This window comes from Corvus brachyrhynchos, unplaced genomic scaffold (genome assembly GCF_000691975.1).
Source record: "Corvus brachyrhynchos isolate BGI_N302 unplaced genomic scaffold, ASM69197v1 scaffold14, whole genome shotgun sequence".
Classification (NCBI taxonomy): Eukaryota; Metazoa; Chordata; class Aves; order Passeriformes; family Corvidae; genus Corvus; species Corvus brachyrhynchos.
This window is the reverse complement of record NW_008239110.1, coordinates 17,952,871-17,962,426: the sequence shown is the minus strand read 5'-3', so window position 1 is coordinate 17,962,426 and position 9,556 is coordinate 17,952,871. Positions and strand designations below refer to the sequence as shown.

The 9,556-nt window shown below is 40.0% G+C and overlaps 1 long non-coding RNA gene across 1 annotated transcript in view; it reads right to left on the bottom strand.

Moving 5' to 3' along the window:
* The window catches only part of LOC108448027, a 54,943-nt gene extending 45,397 nt beyond the window's left edge, over positions 1–9,546 (bottom strand). Inside the window, exon 1 of the long non-coding RNA XR_001863808.1 lies at positions 9,238–9,546. This is a non-coding gene — a long non-coding RNA (uncharacterized LOC108448027). The remainder of the gene's footprint in view (positions 1–9,237) is intronic.
* Positions 9,547–9,556: the final 10 nt, after the last annotated feature.

Sequence of the window (9,556 nt, the reverse complement as noted above, 5' to 3'; positions counted from 1 at the left end):
GGGAAAGAAACTAGAGGATAAAGCTGCCCAAAGAGTCAGTGGAAGTTATTCTGCTGAAGCCTACACACTGGATCATTGTCTGGAGGCTCCACAGGTGATGAGAAGCTTCCAAGCAGAGGCAATATTCACAAAGCAACTGCTCTAAAGGCCAAGCTACCATTTAAAGTATTAGGAGATACTGGGGTGCATTTGCCTGCTTATCCCCATTTCATGCAGTTTCAGACTCCACTATAGACTAGGAAAACTGAAATTTCGCATTCAACATAATGGCACTCCCACCCTGTGGCTAGGACCTTCTCCGTAGTACAAAATCTTTGCAGGCACAGCATTCACAACAAACTCTCCAAGTGGAGCTGTGGTGCATACTGGCAAGAGGTGTTTGCTAGCAGTGTTTATACCAGCTACCCACATTATAGAAGTTATACCTCTCAACACAGCTTTTTGCTGCTATGAGGACATTGACCAGAACTGATGGTTTAATTAGTGGCACATTTCCTTTCTTCTCTTCTGGTGCTCGTAGCTGACAAAGCTGCACATGCAAAATGTCTGAATGCAGACAAATCTACTACTTCTCGGGAAGCCACACAATGGCCAGCAAATGGTTGCAGCATTGATGGGGGAGTGGAGGGGGCTGAAGCAATACAGCCATGACATGCTGATCCATTCTCATGGATCCTGGGCAACATCCAACAGCAACATACAAGTATCTGGGGTGGGATTTAGGGTTGCAGGTTGCTCCTACAGAAGCTCTCTGGAGCCAAGGTGGAAGGAAACAGAAGACAGTCACTAATGAATCTAGTTTTGCAGTGATTTAAGATGCCTAAATCCTTTCACTCAACATGTGTACTAAATTCTCATTAGCCTTAAAACACTTTAATGATCAAAAAAGCTTCAGTATATGGTACCTTCCCACCAGATTCTGTCTTTCTCATCCATGTATACCTTCTCATTTGACTAAACAATACAGGTTTTTCCTCTGTTAACACTCTACAATTACAACAATTCCTGTGAGGGCAAGACAGAAAGGGAAGAAGGCTTGAAGGGCCAATCTCTCTTCCCTCTTGCACATCATTAATAACACTGTCAGTGAAATAATGAAGTCATCCTCATTATAAATGCAACAGAGAAAGAACACAATGTGATTCAAGGTGGAATCAGTGGACAACACCATCAATTTTTTAAAATAATGTTTAAAGTAGGCAAATTTGATCTGAAGCCATTGAAAGAAGAAATTTGGGAGACCACCAGGTCATTTTCACAGAATCCCTTTTGTAAATGTAATGGCACTTTGCCTTGGGTTAGGATGGGATAGAGTTAATTTTCTTCTCGGTGGCTGATGCAGTGCTGTGTTTTGGATTTAGGATGAGAAAAATGTTGGTAACACACTGATGTTTTAGTTGTTGCTGAGCAGTGCTCACTCTAAGTCAGAGAGCAGCAAGTGGCATTGGGGCACTTAGTTGCCAGCTGGGGTTAAACCACGACACACATTAATGGAAGTTACACTACATACACACATAAAATAGTGAAAATTAGTGTATATAAGTTATTACACTATTTTCTGATGAGTACTGAAAAATTCCTGGAAAAACACTTAATAACTATGTAATGTTTCATAATACTGCCAGCTGAGTGATTTCCTGCTCTAAGGGGAAACACAGCCCTGCAGTTAATTTCAGTGGGTTTAGAGAAAAGGCCATAGAGAAGAGTTTTGGTATTTGTTTTTGAAGCTTAGTTTTATCCTAGGATGAGGAAGCCTAAGCATTTTTACAATAGCTGAACCAGGAATGCTCCAAACTTTATTGGTAGCATCACTATGGGTAATGAAGCTACTAATAATTTCTTTACTTCAGGAGTCACAAATTAAATAATTCAGAAAAAATTAATCAGGAGGCAGAAAGTTAAGACTGGGTAATTCAGATGGCAGGGCAGGCACAGTACAGCACATCTACCAGAACTGCTGAGCAATTTGCAGCTGGAGCTGCCAAGAACAACTAGAAGGTGGTGTTCTGGAAGAGGTACAGCAAACCCCCTTTAGCTCCTTCCTCCTTTCCCTCATGATCAGAGCTGCATCTTCCCCATACCGTGCTGATCTTGGCACTGATCTGGAGTGAAAAGAGTTTAGGCCTTATCTGTTAGACATTTTATAGAATCGCTTTGTTACCTACATTTAGTGAAAACAAAATTGTGCATCTTTCTTTGGGTTAGACACATTGGTGTGTTTGCCCATATTATAGATTGCTATGGCTGGATACAATGCCAATTCCTAGCAGCTAGTTTTTACAAATGCTGGTTATATGATTCTGATTCCTTTTTATGAAGGAGGGAAGAAGTGTGTCTCTATGTCTTTCAGAGTTATTCAGAGGGAAGGAAACACCTAAACAATAACTTTTTTAAAATGTACTATTCTGAATAGACATGCTGTGGAAGAGATGGCAAGGATATTTTGTTGTATTAGATGCTTTCATTCCAAATAATTTTATTTCTAGGACTAAATAATGTCCAGGCCTGATTTAAGAGTTTCCATATCACCTTCCACTGAAGCCAATAAGAATGAAGGGCCCAACTGTGTACATCTACTTGCTAGTTCTTTCTTTAAAAGTAGGGGCAGCTACAGTGTGCTCACTCTTAATGACATTTATTTAACTGACTTTCAGCATTACCTACTGGCCATGTGGAACAGCAGTCTCATGGATTGCAATGTGAGCTTTGGGATATATTCAGCTTGCACACTGAGAGCAAAACTGCAGCTTTGGACAGTTTTTAGGTGTCTGTGCTAAGGCTAAAGCAGCCATTTGGTACTGCGCACACACTATTTTTAAGCACTGACCTTGCCTTTGATTTCCTTCCAATGCCTTCCCCCACATACAGCTCACAAACCAAGCACAATCCACTTCTTTCTATGTGGCAGTTCCAGAGGTTTTGTTGTTGGTTTGTTGGGTTTTTGGAGGTTTTTTGGAAGGGAGATTCTCCCTATTCTTACCAAATTTGGAGAACAGACAAATACTAGTGGCTTCTAGTTAGATTCCAGCAGACAAAACCACGGAGCAAGGAAACAAAAGGTTGTTCAAATCAGGCTTTTCCTGTAAAATGTTAAGTCAGGCCTACTTAACTGGGGTACCCTGACTTAGCACTGGCCTGAGGTGTCTTTGTTCACAGTACCATGAGGGTCTATGCTGGCCCCTGGACCAGTCATCAAAGGCTCCCCTTCCAGTTCTGGAGGAATAGGTTCATTTCACTACATCATTTAAATATCTGCTTTATGATGAGATTAAGTGATCCCATTTGTGTTTTCTATTGACCATAAGGAGAGTCAGGAGTGCTTACTGTACCTTGTAGACAAATAGATTTGATAAATCAGTCCTGAAGTCATAAACAGAGACAGCAAGGGAGAGATGAGGGTCCTTATCAGAAAAAACTCAACAGCCTTCCTAGTATTTTGTCCCATGGACTGCTTCTGCATTTTACTTTAGAGAGTCATTGAAAAAAAATGCAAACAAAGTCTCAAGAAATTACTTGGACATAAAGGACCAAATTTCTTTCTCCCCATTGCCAGTTCAGGATTGTACACACTGAACTACAGATCTTCTTGCCTCCCCTCCTTCTTGCTTCAAGATTTCAATATTTACACTGCACAGGTCCAATTTCAGTAGGACTGGGGAGACACTGCCTACACAGATGAACAGAAAAGGCTGGATTAGTTCAGAAGATAAATCAGGTTAAAATCACTATTACAGAAACTTCCTAACACAGGAAAAAACTAATAGTATGGATATTTCTTTGCCAGAATAAAAATATACCAAATTAAGGCACTCCACATTTAAAAGTTCTTAAGGACTTCAGATTTTTAAGCACAAGGGAGTGAGAAACTCTGACATCATTATTATTAAAGTCAAAAAACAAATGGGTAGAGATAACCTGAATGTTTGCAAGTACATTACCTTCTTGTGTATACACACGTGCACTTATATGTGTGCAAAAACATGCAGTGGAGGAATTGGAAAAGGAAATAATTTTATTTTCTTAAACTCACCAGGAAAAAAGAAAAATAGGTCATGGCGTATTTTTCCTGAAATAAACAAATTAAAAGTTGCAAAATAACAATGTAGAAATTTCTTCTTTGTATCAGCGCAGATTTCTGAAGTGATAGGCTATAATATATTTTATAATATGATGAATTTGTAAATGTTTTCATGACTAAAACAAAGACTATTATCTTAATCTAATGGAATTTCTTTTTAAATACAGCTAAAAGCAAACATTAATTGCTACATGAAAATGGCAGCTGTTGTCTTGACTTTACGCATGCAGCAAATTAGCTCATATTTAAAGCTTTGAGGATTTGTTCATATTTCTCATAGTCTTCCTGTTTGCCCTAATGTTATCCTACCATATTGTCTTCTAAATATGGGAAGTTTACTTGGGAACTTCTATTTATTTTTTTCAGTTTAGCACAATTCCTTGAGATAATTGTTTTAACATTGTCTTTGTGGGTGGGCTGTTCCAAGTCAACGTGGCACATCAAAATTATCTTGAGAGAACCTGCTGAATTTTTTGGTGACTTTTCTCCCAGGACCCAAAACTTTAAAAATGCTGTTCTTTTCTTCCCTGAGGTAATTTTCCAGCAATGAGAGCTACTGGGCTTCTATGCAATCTACGCAAAGCTTCTTCAAGGCATTTTCTTTCACTGTGTTCCTTATGAGTTTTTTCATAGCCACCCAAATAATTTTCAACAAGTTTCAGCACAAAGTTTCACTAGTGGTTGCTCAACAACTATCAGTGAGTGGACTCCAGGTTTTCCAGGCCTCTCAGATGCTGCAAACTGCCTTCAGATCCAGCAACCACTGCAGCAAGAAAAAGCTGGCTCCTTGGAGATGGAGAATGTGCAAGACCACAAGGCTTCCTACAGGGAGCAGGGAGACATTGCATGGATAAACCTTGGTAGGTCTGAAGAAAATTAATTCATGATCCAGTTATAAATTAGCTCACCTTCTACATAAACCCGTTTTAGGAAACCAGAGTTGGTACACACTGACACTCCCAAACCCAAAAATTGCAGTAGTCACATCAAAACCATGAATCTCTGTTGGTAAATCATATGACTCTCAAAGTAGAGGATGATGGCAAAGTCATTTGGAGGTTGCTTTATCAAATATTCTGATTAAAATAGATTAAACTTCTGCTCTATTATTACCAGTAGATGGTGAGTTTGTGTACAAATTTTGGATCCATGATAGATAAATCTAACACAGTGTAGTCTGCGTCCTTAAGTTGTGTAGAAGAAACACACCAGAGAAATAAAAAGCCACACTACCCTCACTCTTTGTAGCTGGCAATTTGAGGAACAGATTTGCTCTACACTTCGCAGCAGTCACTGGCAAAGCTGGGAAACTATTCAAGACCTGTGTCCTAGCCATAAAACCATGCTTGCTCTCCTGGCATAGAGAGAAATGGGAACATGCCAGAGATGCAAAGCAAATGCCAAGCTGTAGAATGGGCCCCTGAAGTATTTTTCTCCCTGGAGAGAGATTAAAATCTTGCAATACTTATAAACACCTGCCTAATGATGACAGAACTGAATTTATTGCTTCTTGCAGTAAAAATGCTTCAGAAATAAGATACTAGATGCCCTGTTGAGATCATCCAAAACAGCATGTGTTGTAGTTATCACAAACTTCAGGTGGTAGCCTAAAACATCTGCAGTACATGTACTATTTGGTGAACACTAAGGCGCAGCTTGTAGAAACTCTGCCTGGGACCCTCCAGGGATTGTAAAGTAGCTGAGACATGATAAGACTTGAAAGATCACCTCACTGCACGATCCTCCATTACTACCCCTACACAGCACCTACAGTGGAAGCACTGCCAAATGCCTAAGCTGTGCACCTTCTCCTTCAGCTTATCACGCTCTTAGGTTAGTGAAAACACATTTCTGAGGCTGGGACAATAAGTTTGAACAGAGATCTTAACACAGAACTGCTGCACCTTTTCCTTTGGGAATCAACTATCCTCCAAAAGCACTTATGTCACAAACTATTTTGAAAAGAAGATTGGACTTCAAAAATGTTAATCAAATACAAACTTCTAAACAAATCTTTCTAACTCCTCTTGACACATCTAAATGGTCAAAAACCAAGGCTGTGCCATAACCAGCATCTGTTGGAACAAGTAACATCCAGCCCATACAAAAAAGCTTTCCAGCTCGACCATGTTTAAAGTTGGTATGAGTAAAGGCAATGTCCATTAAACTAAATTTGACAGCTATGTTAAAGGTGAGGAACTATAATTTATACATTACCTGTAATATGGGCAAATTCCTGGAAGAAATGGCAAAACAATCTAAACCACAGTCACCTGATATTGTTGGATTTCTTTTCTCTTATAAAAGAAAGTGAGTTTTCATGACTTTTTATTGATAGAAGATGTAATCAAAATGGTCCCTTTTGACTGGAGAGATTTAATCATGCAGGTTGAGGAGGAACCCTATTTGCAGGTCATAAATTAGGTGAAAAAGATCCATGTTTATTTATTTTCATTTCTTCTCCTCTGGAGAAAAATCCCTATTTTATTATCTGGGACAACTGGCAAATATTTTAAAATACGGTCCTTACAAATTTAGCTTCACTCCTCAGATCTCAAGCCAACAACATCTAAAAGAAAAAAAAAAAAAAAACAAATAAATCCTTGCCCCATTCACCCTTTCACCACCTTCAAAATTCTGTTCCTCTCAGAAAAACTTGAGAGAACTGGTGAACACTGCAGTGTGCCAGAGAAGTCAGTGCACACAGGCTATTTTAGATCAAAAGGAGAAATGCCTTCTGAAGTGCCAAGAGCTTCCTCACTCCTATATCAAAAAAGTGCCAGCTCATCTTTTCAGATGGATTAAATATTATGGAGAGAGGGTGTGTCTAATAAGGGCAGAGCTGGGTGATTAAAGACATTATGGACTGGACAAACACAACTTTCAGCTCCTTTTGGAAATAGCCCATCCTGGCACACAAAGGTGATATACTTGCAGGGCAATAGCTTCATGTGCCAGCTTCAGCCCTGGACCGACTTCAGCCAGTAGTAGATAGGTAGATCCAAGTGAAGAGCAACGTAATTCCCAGGACGACAATGGCACAGAAGGTACGTCCACTGCAAAAACAGAGCAACCTCAGAAAGAAAGAGCCTCAAGAACATTTTAATACCATTTCCTACAAGTACCCAGAAAGCTAACTGGATAAGTATCTTCATGGTTCTCATATTCTAAACTCAAATGATAATAAAAAAAGCTTTTTTGCTTCTTTCACTTCTGAGCCATCTTCAGTCTCTGCTAGTCTTCACCTTTGAGCTGGCTGCTAATCAACCAGATTCCTAAAAAAGTCTAACTTCCTGACTTCCAAAGGATTGAAGCAGCTACCTTCTCTTGACTTGCTTTCTCTTGAGGTGCTGATTTCTTTCATACCTTTTTAAGTCTGTGACCTTGAGCAAGAGGTTTTAGGCAGCAATTTGAGCTCTTTTAGCACTCCTGAGAGCATGCCCATCTAATCTTTGTCTATCAGAAATGCCCCATGTGGCGAGACCAATGTCCATCCCCCAAGCTTCTGTCTCCCACAGTTAAAAAAAAAAAAGCCACTATCTTAAATCTAATCCTCATGCTCCTCCTGCATCCTGCTGTTAGATTTCAGATGTTGGAGGGAATACAACTGCTTTCCCAATAGGATCTGGTTCGCACCTTTTACCCATTAATTTGTCTAATCCATTTTGAAACTCTTGATGTGTTCTGACTTCACACTTTCTTGCAACAGCCAGTTGTAGGAGTTTATTACAGGCTTTGAAGAAAGGCACTTTTAAAAACCTGTTTTAAATTACATCTGATCAGTTTCAATACATGTTCTCTGATCTAGTACTGTAGGATTTGGTAAACAAGTTTAGCACTCATCTTCTGCACTGCCTTCTTGATGCCATAAATCAGCTTCATCCCTCTTCAGCTTTCTCTCCAAACTGAAGTGAAACCATAAGCCTACTCTTACCTTCTTTTAGCAAATTTACATGTCCTTTTCCATAATTTTATGGGTTTTTTTAGAAAAAAATATGCTCTTCCTGAGATGTGGAGACCAATTGTATGTGATACTCAAGGTGTGGAGGCACAAAGATTTTTCTACAGTGGCAAAATATCATCTTTGGTTCCTCATATGGGCAATTTTAGCTGCAGGTACACATGGAATCGGTGCTGATAAAGAACTGGTAACTCAGCATGGATTGGGCTATTCTAAAGCACCACAGAATGGTTTTGGAGATGCTTAAATTAACTCCAAACAAGAAGCTAGATCACACAACAACACAGGATAATGCCATGCAGAGATGCTTGCTTAAGCCCTGGAGGATTTATAACTACATGAAGGCAGTGTGCAAACTCCTCCTAGATTTGGCAGCAGCTTGTCTATCTAGGATGCCTACAATCATGGTGCATCAGATAAAGAAGGCAGGCCAACAGCCTTCCTGTGCATTTGAAATGTCTTCAGAACAGCACCTCTCTTTTTGGGAGCCCTGTCCTCTCTCCCCAAGCTCTGTATCTGATGTGAACAACATCTGCAGCCCGTGTACTACAGAGCTAATAATTACCAGAAAAAATAAGTGACTAACAAATTCTCCACAATTTAAGACTTGTTTTCAGTCACCAAGAAAATTTACCAGTGTCCTGTCTGAAGGGGAAGGCATAGCTGTTATGTGACAGCAGAGGATGGAAAGTATGAACTACTTCCTCTTCGCCCAGTGCCACACGTCTTCTCCCTCCCTGTGTATGCCACTGATGTACCCCAGAAAATATTTATGAGTTCTCATTCAAATACTTCAGCTGATAAATTTAATATCACATTCCCTGGGGTAAGCAAAAAATAAAATATTGCATTGGCCTTCACACATGTGGAGATTATATTACTTTACAATGAAACCCAGCAAGCTGCACATTACAGTTTTTACCACAATCTCCTTGGTAGGAATGTTTCAAATACATTGCATATGTGTGAATACAATACAAGCATACTGAAATGCTTTGAACGCTGTAATACATCAGACACTTGAGTCAGCGAGGGAAAAAAAAAAAGCCTTCACCTATCTTAGCTCTTATCTCAAGTCTGTGCTATCCTTTATATGTTTGACAACGATGTTCTTTGGTCTGATGGATGGCGCTACTTACAACATATAAAGTGAACTTCCAAACAACTGGATCCTTGACCACATCCCCAAACCCGTTACCTTGTTCATTAACTATCTCCGTGAAGGAAAGCAGACGAGAGTGCTTGCCCTGTGCGATACAGCTCCCAGAAAAAAACAGATTAAAGGTGTCGCAGCTGTACAACAAAGTCCATGGGTTTAGCAAACACATTTCTACACGCCGTAAAAGCCCCAACATCTGACGTGCTGGGGTTTTACAAGGCTGCAACGCTGGAAAGTGGGCATAGAAACCGAAAGCATTCAAAGGCATTAAAGAGTCAATTCCACATTTGCTTCCGGCGCTGCGAGCCCGCCGGGATCAGCGCGGCACCTGCTGCCGCCGGCGGGGGCTCCCCGGCGG